Source organism: Nymphalis io, chromosome 14, assembly GCF_905147045.1.
Source record: "Nymphalis io chromosome 14, ilAglIoxx1.1, whole genome shotgun sequence".
NCBI lineage: Eukaryota > Metazoa > Arthropoda > Insecta > Lepidoptera > Nymphalidae > Nymphalis > Nymphalis io.
Genome location: NC_065901.1, coordinates 1,763,766 through 1,775,777, shown reverse-complemented (window position 1 = coordinate 1,775,777; position 12,012 = coordinate 1,763,766). Strand labels below are relative to the sequence as shown.

The following is a 12,012-nucleotide window of genomic DNA, read 5'->3' as shown; positions in this document are numbered from 1 at the left end:
CCCAAAAACACCAATTCCGCGTTAGGAAATTGCTCTTGCGCAGCATCTGCCACCCGACTAAGATGGTCAAATAGTCGGCTTGTCTCCAAGTCACCATTGTGGGATCTGTAGAGGCACACGTAGACTCGGCTCTGACGAACCAGGTCCACACGTACCACCAACATGGAGAAGGAGGGGTCCTCCAAGCAGCGCAGTCGGTGACAGCAAACATCCGTCCTGACGAACAAGCATACTCCGGCTTTCGCTTTGAAGGATTCTTCAAGCGTGTAGCCGGGATAATTAAGGTAGCTGGTATCGGCAGGACGGAGTATTTGTGTCTCCGTGAGAAACAACATTGCTGGCCGTGCTGTCTCGAGATGGTGGTGGACAGCGTTGAGGTTAGTGTGGAGTCCTCGGATGTTAGAGAACTCGACCTCAAACAGCGAGGGTATGGTGGGGGTGAGCACCGCTGTACGACCGTTATTTCTTTTTTGTTGCGCCATTTGGGAGAAATTAGATGGAAAAGAGACGTGAAGCGAGCGATGTATTGCCACGATAGGGATGGGCAAAGTGTGGAGGCGTGTTTCCCCAAGTGGTTGCCAAAAGGAAAAATACACTGACCCGCCGGACGGAAGGGCCCCCGAACCCCCCCGGAAGTGGCCGCCGGGACCCCAACAACCGGTCACCAACCGGCACGACGGTCCACCCCGAGATTATGCGTGGCCTGGTGGGGCAGCCTCACGAGCTGGTTAGGCACGCTCGGGCCCCTGTACTATGCCACGGGCGGCCAGCGGAACAGCCGTTTCTTCGGGTCTCCCTGACCGGCAGGTCAATACAGTTTCCCCCGGCATTGGTTCAACAACCGTCTCCAACCGGACCAACACCCATCGCGGCAATACTCGCTCGGGCTCTGGCTGTACGCTGGCTGACCTCGAAACGCGGCTGCAAGCCACTTCACGAGTTTTTCACCATGCGTACGGTGGTAACAAGCCAGGCGGATGTTAGCATCCTACCACCAGGTGAGCAGATGGTCGCTCAGATATCCCTTAGTCGCCTCTTACGACACCCATGGGAAAGAGTGGGGCAGTGAAATGTATTCTTTCTCCGTCACTGCACGGAAAAAACTTTACGGACTTTAGTCCACGGATATATATATATATATATATATATATTAAAATCATTTCAAATGACTATACGATTGCCAAAAGAATTTCATAATATAAATTATCTTATGTAAATATATGTATATAGTATTAATTACGTTTATACAAACATGACTACTCTTAATCTTTTTTTTTCTTTTTCTTTTGTACTTGTATTTGTATTTGTCTTTTTTTCGCTTATGCAGTAAAGTTATTTAATAATAATAATAGTTAAACATGTACCGACGTTAAACGATAAAGCCATACATTACATTGACAATATGATATATAGAGTCCGCGATATATATATATATATATATATGTATATAGAAACTCTTTATTAAATTTGCTGTAATCATTTTCCGTGTGACTACTGTTTTAGAAAAAAATATGTTGGTAGGTTAGGTAAATGTAATCTTAGATTTAAAATTAGAAGTTTGTATTTTTTAATTGTTCCCAATCTTAGTTCCCAACGTTGGAGGCGCATTGGCGATGTAAGCGATGGTTCACATTTCTTACAATGCCAATGTTTATAGGCGTTGGTGACCACTTACCATCAGGTGGCCCATTATGCTCGTCCACCTACCTATACTATAAAAATAAAACACGTGGTGGACGGAGTCTTGGCATGTGTCCACCTACCCGCATTGGAGCAGCGTGGTGGAATAAGCTCGAAACTATCTCAAAAGTAGAGTATGTAATTCCCTTTATTATAACTGTTTGTAGATGTATTTCTAGTAAATTTATGTCTATGGATAGAAGCTGCCAAGCGGCGGAGAAACTTGGCGATTTATTATCATACTCCTTTCTTAAAGTTTTATCTTAAACGTTAGTCGTTAGCTGACATGCGCCTGTTTTAAACTATTATCACAATATTATTGAGTTTTTTTAACTTTTGTAATTTAAATGTTTATTTTGTTAATTCTTAAAAAGTAGCTTTGAGAATGTTAAGTAAAATTAAAATATTATTCAATATATAATTTCTTTCTCTCTTTCGTGGAATAAAATAAATTTCAAATTTCCACAGTAAATTAGTATTATTTTTATGAAAATGTTTACATTACTTTGCAAGTTGCTTACAAAATAATCCCCCTCAAATAATTACGTGTGCCAAATTCCATGGTAATATCGTCAACAGGAGCAAATCGTGTATGCTGATTGGCTATTATGCAAATGCGCCAACCCGCTGACGCCTGGTATACTTCACACCGCCAATAAGATGCCAAGCCAAGCATCTGATTGGGGTTGAGTTTGGTTCAATTAATTTTCATTGCGGTTTCTTAAGGTTATATAAGTAATAGAAACTTTACCTTTTTTATAAGATTTTAAAATCGTAATCTTGATGTTTTATCAAAAAACCTAGCTCCGATCTAATTTCGTACAGGTGTAATAATTTTATTTTTTGCTTATATCGAGGATTTATATATCGGGATATATAAATCCCGGGACCCGTTCGTCGCGCCACCTATGGATAGGCTAGGATATTTATATATTTCATCAGGTTTCCATACGATTCCAACTAAGCCATCCAAGGACTCATATAAACACACAAAAAATATCAATCAAAATCTTTTTAATTTAGGATTTCAAGGACATGAATAGACTAATTATAACACACATACGGAATAATTATATTTATAATGACATTGTGATATATTGATGCCTTATTTTTTTACTTATGCCGTCTTGAAATTTTTTTTAACATACTTTATATATACTAATATTAAAAAAAGTTCAGTTTTACTTTTGAATTTTCCATAAACATTTTGAAGATGTACAAATCATCAATCATGATACAAAGTTTCCGCGATTCTGGTATATTTCGATAAAATTCGTTCCAATTACATTTGCTTGTTAAGTTGTACCACAAAATATATAAAATAAATAAGTAAGTGTAAATGTCCCACTGCTGGGCTAAGGCCTTCTGTGGAAGATTCACATCTTGCAGGTTTCCTTACGGTGTTTTCCTTCACCACTGAGCAGGAGATTAAAAATCACAAATTAAGCACTTGAAAGTAGAGTGCTTGCCTGCGCTTGAATGCTTCACCTTGAATTATTCGGTTAAGATTCACGTATTTCAGCCGCTAGAGTGTAAGCCACTGACGTAGGTAGTGCTGTATATGCCTATTACCGGTGAAAACCAGTTTACTTCTTTTTATTTAAAAGATTTTATATCCTTTTTAATACTGTAAAACTGTAAGTTTATTTTATTGTTGTTGCTACCGTCATATGAAAAAATTACCTCTTTATAAAAATAATATGACGTGAAACGATTTCTCTCAGGTATCAAGTATTTCGATTACTCGAATGAAAAAACAAAATAAAGCGAATAAAAAGTGTAAGGTACCGTGATAGGTGACTCGTATTAAATGGGTGCATTTATCATGTCGTACCGTCGGCTTAAAAAGTGGCTCCCTCCCGAATAGCCAACGGGGCGGAACGTGGTACTCGTGTTATGCCTGCGGGTCCATCTCCCCAAATATACAAGCTTGACTTTTTTATCAGTTTCTTCATTTCATCAAAATTGTTTTCAACTCCTAGTATGATGGCTAAATTTTTTTTTATTTTTTATTTAAGCTGCTACTCGTATGTTGACAAGGCCTGATAAATACTATATTCTAAAATATATATTTTTTTGTGTTTGTCTATCTATTATTTAATATCAAAATAAGTTTATGAAGAATAATTACTTTTTTATAGAATTATAATCATTCTAACTAGTAGGTTCAGCATGTAAATTTATATGAAAAGATTAAAAATTGTACATAGATGTTTTCGATAAACACACATGTCTTGTGTCACTGTCTGTCATTTACGTATTCACTGCTAATCCATTACATCGATTTTGATGAACCTTAAGGTTACTTTTATCTAACATCAACACCCGAGTCAAGTTACGGGCGGAAACTATTTGTCGATAAATCATATGGGATTATATATATGCAATTTTATTTATTTCGAAAAAGCCTTGTAGCGAAATCTCTTTCTATTTGTTCCTCTTGACAAAGCCTTCATAGCATGATGAAATAATTGCAATCTTACAATAAGTACTTATAAAGTAAGTTCTAGTTACAAGTTTTGTGCTTGAAACAGCTGAGCTATGATTTGACTGTAGTTAACAAGATAAGTTTTTTTCCAGAGTCAAAGTCCTTAGATAGTTGAAAGTTTATCCAGAGATCATATTCTCAAACAACGAGTGTTATTTAGTCGGTATTGTTTTTCCCTTGTTAAGATATCACCCTTACCAATATTGTGAATGAAAGTGAGTTTGTTTGTATGTTACACTGTTACGGTTTAACTGCTGAATTGATCATTATGAAATTTTGCATACATATTGTCAAGAGTACAGAAAATTACTTGGAATACCTACCACCTGGCAAACTTAACTCGGGCAAAACGACATGTATAGTATATTATAATTGACAGTAACTTAGATTATATAATTAATAATAATTTATTGTTGTTAGGTATTTATTTACATAAAAACGTGTGTTACGTTACGTATGTGTTCCGTAAGATTTAATAAAATTATCATAAAATGTTCGATCGGAATAATATTATACGGGGTTCAAGTTATCTTTGAAGGTATAGCCTTGGAGATGTCAGTTCCTTGACCTCGCCTGTCATATCTATTTGAAGTCAGTGTTTGCGTATCATAAAAGGCACGTCTCACAATTTAATCTATGCTTTGCTTATCAACGTCGCCTTCGCAACGTGTGAGGTATTTGTGTCATGTCAAGGCCGTGTCAGGCGTCTATTAAAGCGCTACCCCGAAATTACACGAATTACGTGAAAATGTACAAAGGATGAATGAATATTACATCCGGGATATTTATGGTTTAATTTCGTTTTGAAACCAAGTATATTTAAACTCGTTTTATTATAAAATGCTTGGTAGGGTTTTGCGCAAGCCTGGGTTATTCACTTATCAATTATTCTACCGTAACCAGTTATTCTTACTATTGATATATCCCAGTTTGAAGGGTGACGATTACCTTGGTTAATATTTGTTACAGTGCCAATGTTTGTTGGCGGCGGTGACCATTTAGAAATGGTGATCACGTTGACCAAATGCCCGTATGCGTTTGTTTTTAAACAAAGTTGATTTTGACGTGTTTTAAATTTTGTTGATAATAGTTATAGAACTGAAATTATGTTCTTATTCATAAATAATAACACTGCTTTTGCTTCATCTCGTGCTTAACGGTGAAGGAAAACATCCTGAGGAAACCTGCATGTGTCTAATTTCACTGAAATTCTACCATTTGTGTATTCCATCAACCCACATTGGAACAGCGTGGTGGAATAAGCCCCAAAATCTTCTCCTCAAAAAAGGAGAGGAGGCCTTAGCCCAGCAGTGGGACATTCATAGGTTGTTAGTGGCAACTTAAATATTGTAAGCGGCCGCGTAAATCAATACACGAAAAAATGAGAAAGCAGTAAGTAATGAAGTATAACTATTATTTAACGTTAAAATAACATCCCTAATAAATCTCAACCCGAAAATACCGTATCGAATACTGAGCGATTTCTTTTATGCATTAGCAAAAAGTTATTTCTTACATCGCTGCGAATAGAATGTTAAGCAAAATAAAGACGGTCCCTTGGATCAAAAGCCGAAATCGAATTTATCTTTACGATTTAATGGCGTAATAATATCAATAAAATTATTTTTGTGATTCATTCGCGCAATTCCCTTTGAAAGTGATACAATACAAATGTTATATAAAATAAATACAACGTACAATATAATAATTGTGATTGTATATTACATTTATGACGTAATATTATGTATAATTGTATGTATTATGCTTACTAATATTATAAATGGGAAAGTGAGTTTGTTTGTTTTGTTCTCACGTGCTAAGTACTCAGTTGATCATAACAAAATTTTGCATACACGTTCTCAAGACTACAGTAAAGGACGGGTAACGGGACGTAACACCGCGCCCGTATTGTTTCTTTGTATTGATATAGGTTTAGGGATAGAATTTATTTCTCAAAAAAAGTATACAATTCACTTTAAACATTTGAAAAAACAAGATTAACATACTTAAATATTATATATTCAACACACGGGCGGTACAAAAAAATAAAGAACAACAAATTAAAGTCTTCACTTAAAATAATGTGGGTATGACAAAACCAAGATGAAATATTACATATCGTTTGTGTTATAGCAATCGATATTATTTTCTTTAGCTCATTTTCACATTAAATTTTTGTAAGATTTTTTTTATTTTTATTTTCAATTAAGTGTTGTTATTGTTAATATTATATATGAATCATTTATTGGCGCGTCTTGGGCGTCAAATCAATTCGCCTTGACGGCAAACGGGAAAACGCTCGCTTATGTCATCTCTACTCCTTTGTTTGTGCACGGTCTGAATATTACGTGCATACTTTTTTATCATAATTATATTATTATGATAATAGAGGAACAGATATTTATTTACTGACGACATTGTAAATTTTATTTTAATCTTTATTTTTTTATTAGTTTTATTTAATTATAACGTATTTAAATAACAATAAAATTCGATATTTCGCAACTCGCAGACGATTTGTTGTCATGTTTTTTATGTATATAAATTATAAAATTTATTCCAATGTTGTTATATTATGTAAAATGTCCATACATGTGGGAAATGCAAAAATAAATTAATAAAAAACAATAATAGTTTTTTTTATTTGCAGCTTCTCTTTCGTGTTTCTAAACTATTAAATTTTATTAACTATTCTGTAACTATAATTATATAAAATGTTATCGAAATCGATTTAGAATTAATTAGTATATAGTCTCACCACCACTCCACTCACTCACTGATCGTGTGCAATTTTTTTCAATCAGAAAACAGAAAAAAAGGTTTGCTATTTTATTTTCTCCTGCCTAGATTATAAACTCTCTGTAATTCAGAAGGATACTATCTACTTTATAAAACTTTAAAATAACTGTCTGACATACCACGCATAGCATAAGCCGCTATGAAATTTTGCACAGAAATTCCTTATAGATCTTAGGTAAGTACAAAGAAAGGATTAATCAAAATGCAAATATCTCCTAATAATTGAGTTGAATGGGGGTGAGTTTTTTATTGAAACTTGTCATTGTGATGGTAGAAATATAATCAGTGGTAATCAGTATTTGGGCTCATGTTATCGAGATAACGACAGTTGCTAATGTCATTTGAAAATTCAACACATAAGAGGATAAAATTTAAGGTGACGTTTGTATGGAAAATTTACAATTAATACGATAGGTAAAAAAGCCGAGATGGCCCAGTGGTTGTCTGTTGTCAGTTGCCTGTCTACAGAATATATTTCGGAGAGTGTGCCCAGGAACTATTTAATTTGGTTCCTCCGTCACCTTTTTACCACAGAACTGCGAGACATCGTTAAGATCTGCACCCGTACGTAGTTGATGTGTCTAAGACACGTACGAAACGATTTGCTTCCTCGTTTCTGATACGCACCGCTAAGATCTGGAATACCCTCCCGACCTCCGTTTTTCCCACCTCCTATAATATGGATACCTTCAAGTCTAGAGTGAATAGGCATCTTCTAGGCAAGAGCGCTCCATCTTAGACTGTATCATCACTTTCCATCAGGTGTGATAACAGTGAAGCGCTAGCTTATATATTAAAAAAAAAAGTGGTAAGAACGCGTGAATTTTAACCGATGATCGACGGTTCAAACCTGGGCAAGCACCACTGAGTTTTCATGTTCTTAATTTGTGATTATAATTCATCTCTTGCTTTACGGTGAAGGAAAACATCGCGAGGAAACCTGCATGTGTCTAATTTCACTGAAATTCTGCCACATTCATATTCCACCAACCCGCACTGGAGCAGCGTGGTGAAATAAGCTCCAAACCTCAAAAAGGGAGAGGAGGCCTTTAGCCCAGCAGTGAGACATTCACAGGCTGTTACGGAATGCGATAGGTAGTAAAAGTATAAGTTTCTGTTTATGAGTAAAAATATAGCTATTACAACGTGAAACGGATGTTGAAAACTCATCACCCGGGCGTGAAATTGGTGATGAAAGTCTGAATAGAAGTTCGCCTTTTCCAATGTTTAAAATTCGATGGATTTTTGAATAATGTTTCCGATGGAAAATCCGTCGGGCACACGGTTAATATCGACATATTAATATACTAATGAGGAGCCTTTTTTGTTATAACTTACTGAAGAAAACTACAAAGCCAATTTACGCTTATACCAGAAGATGCAGCGCGTTTCGGAGAATGTTTTAGTGTATAATATAATTATATAAATAGCTGAACCTTGCAGTTCCCTTTAAAACTAACGTTCGGGAATTTAAAGTTCTTGTTTTATTATTAAATGCGTTATTTATATTAACGAGAATGTTGCAATTTGTGAAAAAAAATCATTATAAATTGAAATACGAATTTTTGAAACGAAAGTATATTTATGATTTTATTTAGTGAAGTATTATTTTATGGACTTGATTGTCTGTGTAGTATCTCTCGAGCGGAATACGCAAGTGTGGTTCTGCATTAACTTGATTTATCTCAATCCTTCGTACAATTTACAGCATTCGTTCGGGATTACCGCATCTTTATCTCATTAAGACCACCTAATTTGTTGTTGGAACGCTTTATTTATTTTTTTCGTTTTGTTGCAGCTTCTTGAAAATATAATCCAATCTTTGAATTCATTTTAGATTGTGTTTATTTTATTTTTACTCTACAAGCAGTATTGATTGAAAGCAATTGATTAAAATGATAAGTAAAAAACTTAAGGAATGCAACAGCCTCAATAGCGCAATGGGTTATGATGTCGTGAATTGTATCTTTTTCGTAGCACATTTTTTGAGGATGACCGTTTCTTAATTTAGCTGTGCCTCGTGTATTGTGAGGAAGTTGGATCCTTCGTGGTTTCCGTATCCTTGGTTTTGAAGGTATTATTATATATCTATATATATCTGCGTGTGTTGTTATTTTTGACGTATATTCTTACTAGCTTTTATATAAAAATTTCAAGAGTGTCATGTTTTGTTCACTCGTTCAACTGATATTTGAACAATGAAATTTGATTATGGTGACGATATAATCTGATGTACTAAATTTTATTCGTTTTAACCCATAATATAAATTATAAATTGTTTTAAAAGAGTATTTATATTGAACTTATTTATTAAAATATACAAAAGGAAAAGCTAAAAATAAATAAAACATTGATCCAAATAATGTTTGAGTTACAAAAGGATGGCAATGCGTAAACGATATCAAATTGCTTTGCTAAACCCGACTATCCACGGCACGTCACACAATCTAGCTATAAAAGAAGTTAACGTAAATATATTCATAAATCACCTACCTTTTTTTTTATATTCGCCTGGAGGGCAAATGACTCTACTCCACCTGATGGTAAGTGGTAGTAGAGTCCAAACGCGACGACGGCCAGTACAGACGAGAAAAACGTTTTGCACTAGCCGCCTTCGCCTTGCCGGCCTGCAAGATGCCTCTTCACGCCTCGTTTGAAGGAACCCGGGTTGTAAGAGGAAGGGAACACGTGAGCTGGTAAGGAATTCCATTTTTTGGAAGTGCGACAAAGAAAGGAGTTGCTAAATTTCTTTGTTCGCGATGGAATTGATGTCACAGTTAGGCGGTGACATCGAGAACCAGCTCGCGTGGACTTAAGAAGGAAGGGGGAAGCAGGAATTAGAGAGAATAATTCCTCAGAGCACTCGCCGTGATACAGTCGGTAGAAAGCGCTCAGTGCTGCTATCTCACGACGCAATTGTAAAGGTTCAAGGGTGTTTGTGACCTTTACGTCGCCAATAAAGCGTACGGCACGTCGCTGCAACCGGTCCAAGGCCTCAAGTAGGTACTTAGCGGAGCCATCCCAAAGGTGCGAGCAATATTCCACGCAAGACCATACCTGTGTTTTGTACAGCAGGCACAGTTGTTGTGGCGTGAAAAAGCGCCGCACCTTGTTCAGAACTCCGAGTTTCCGTGAAGCTGTTTTTATAACAGCCTCGATGTAATCCCTTGGACTAAGGTCGCAGTGAACGTCAATCCCCAGCATGGCGATTTTGCTTTGCATCACCAGCGGAGTACCACAGAGGGAGGGAAGAGGGGAAAATGTTGACTTTTTTGCCGTGAGAGCGCATATCTGTGTTTTCTTGGCATTAAACTCAACAAGATTATCAGAGCCCCATTTGGCGATGTGCTCTAACGTCCTATCGAGTTCAATGACAAGATCCTTCCGCCTCTCCTCAATTTCCGCCCGCCCAGCCACTGCGCGTCCGTGGTATCCACCATGCACTGTACTATCGTCTGCATAGCAATGTATGCTCCCAAGAGAGAGTATATCATTGATATGCAAAAGAAAGAGTGTGGGAGATAGCACAGATCCCTGGGGGACCCCAGCATTCACTACATAGAATTGTGAAGCGCAACCATCAACTAAAACACGAAGGCTACGCTTGTGTAGGAAGCTGGCAATCCAGGTGCATAGCTGAGCAGGCAGACCATATGCCGGCAGCGTGGAGAGAAGACTTCTGTGCCAGACCCTGTCGAAAGCCTTGGAGATATCGAGGCTGACAGCCAAATATTCTTTCTTTTTATATTTTCATGCTTATCGATAGCTTCACCCCAGAGGTATGTTACGTACGCTAGAAGATCACCTGTGGACCGTTTTCGTCGAAACCCGTACTGACGATCATTAATTAAACAGTGATCTTCTAGGTAATGGATCAGTTGGTTGTTTAAAATCCGTTCCATCACCTTACAAAGTACTGAGCATCGCGCATACCGTCCCAATCTGCCGACTTATAGTGCCAAACGCGACGTTTGCATACCGCTAGTGGCGGCAGCTTGGCCTGTGGCACTCTGGTAGATATAAGGCTGTGATCCGAAGAGCCAAGAGGAGCCTGAACCACAACCTGATATTCCACCGGGTGAGAAGTCAGCAGAAGGTCCAGTAGAGAAGGTGCTTGCCCATCAATGTCTGGGATCCTGGTGGGCTGATCAACCAGTTGGGTCAAGTCATGTGTGAAAAACCCCAATTCCGCGTTAGGAAATTGCTCTTGCGCAGTATCTGCAAACCAAATAAGATGGTCAAATAATCGGCTTGTCTCCAAGTCACCATTGTGGGATCTGTAGAGGCACACGTAGACTCGGCTCTGACGAACCAGGTCCACACGTACCACCAACATGGAGAAGGAGGGTTCCTCCAAGCAGCGCAGTCGGTGACAGCAAACATCCGTCCTGATGAACAAGCATACTCCGGCTTTCGCTTTGAAGGATTCTTCAAGCTTTTAGCCGGGATAATTAAGGTAGCTGGTATTGGCAGGACGGAGTATTTGTGTCTCCGTGAGAAACAACATTGCTGGCCGTGCTGTCTCGAGATGGTGGTGGACAGCGTTGAGGTTAGTGTGGAGTCCACGGATGTTAGAGAACTCGACCTCAAACAGCGAGGGTATGGTGGGGGTGTGCACCGCTGTACGACCGTTATTTCTGTATTGTTGCGTCATTTGGGAAAAATAAAATGAAAAAGAGACGTGAAGCGAGCGATGTATTGCCACGATAGGGATGGGCAAAGTGTGGAGGCGTGTTTCCCCAAGTGGTTGCCAAAAGGAAAAATACACTGACCCGCTGGACGGAACGGCCCCCGAACCCCCCCGGTAGTGGCTGCCGGGACCCCACCTACCGGTCACCAACCGGCACGACGGTCCACCCCGAGATTATGCGTGGCCTGGTGGGGCAGCCTCACGAGCTGGTTAGGCACGCTCGGGCCCCTGTACTATGCCACGGGCGGCCAGCGGAACAGCCGTTTCTTCGGGTCTCCCTGTCCGGCAGGTCAATACAGTTTCCCCCGGCATTGGTTCAACAGCCGTCTCCATTCGACCAACGCTCATCGCGGCA

At 38.3% G+C, this 12,012-nt stretch overlaps 1 pseudogene; it reads right to left on the bottom strand.

The window, feature by feature from the left end:
• Positions 1-9,147: 9,147 nt before the first annotated feature.
• LOC126773476 (uncharacterized) lies at positions 9,148-11,621 on the bottom strand (annotated as a pseudogene).
• Positions 11,622-12,012: the final 391 nt, after the last annotated feature.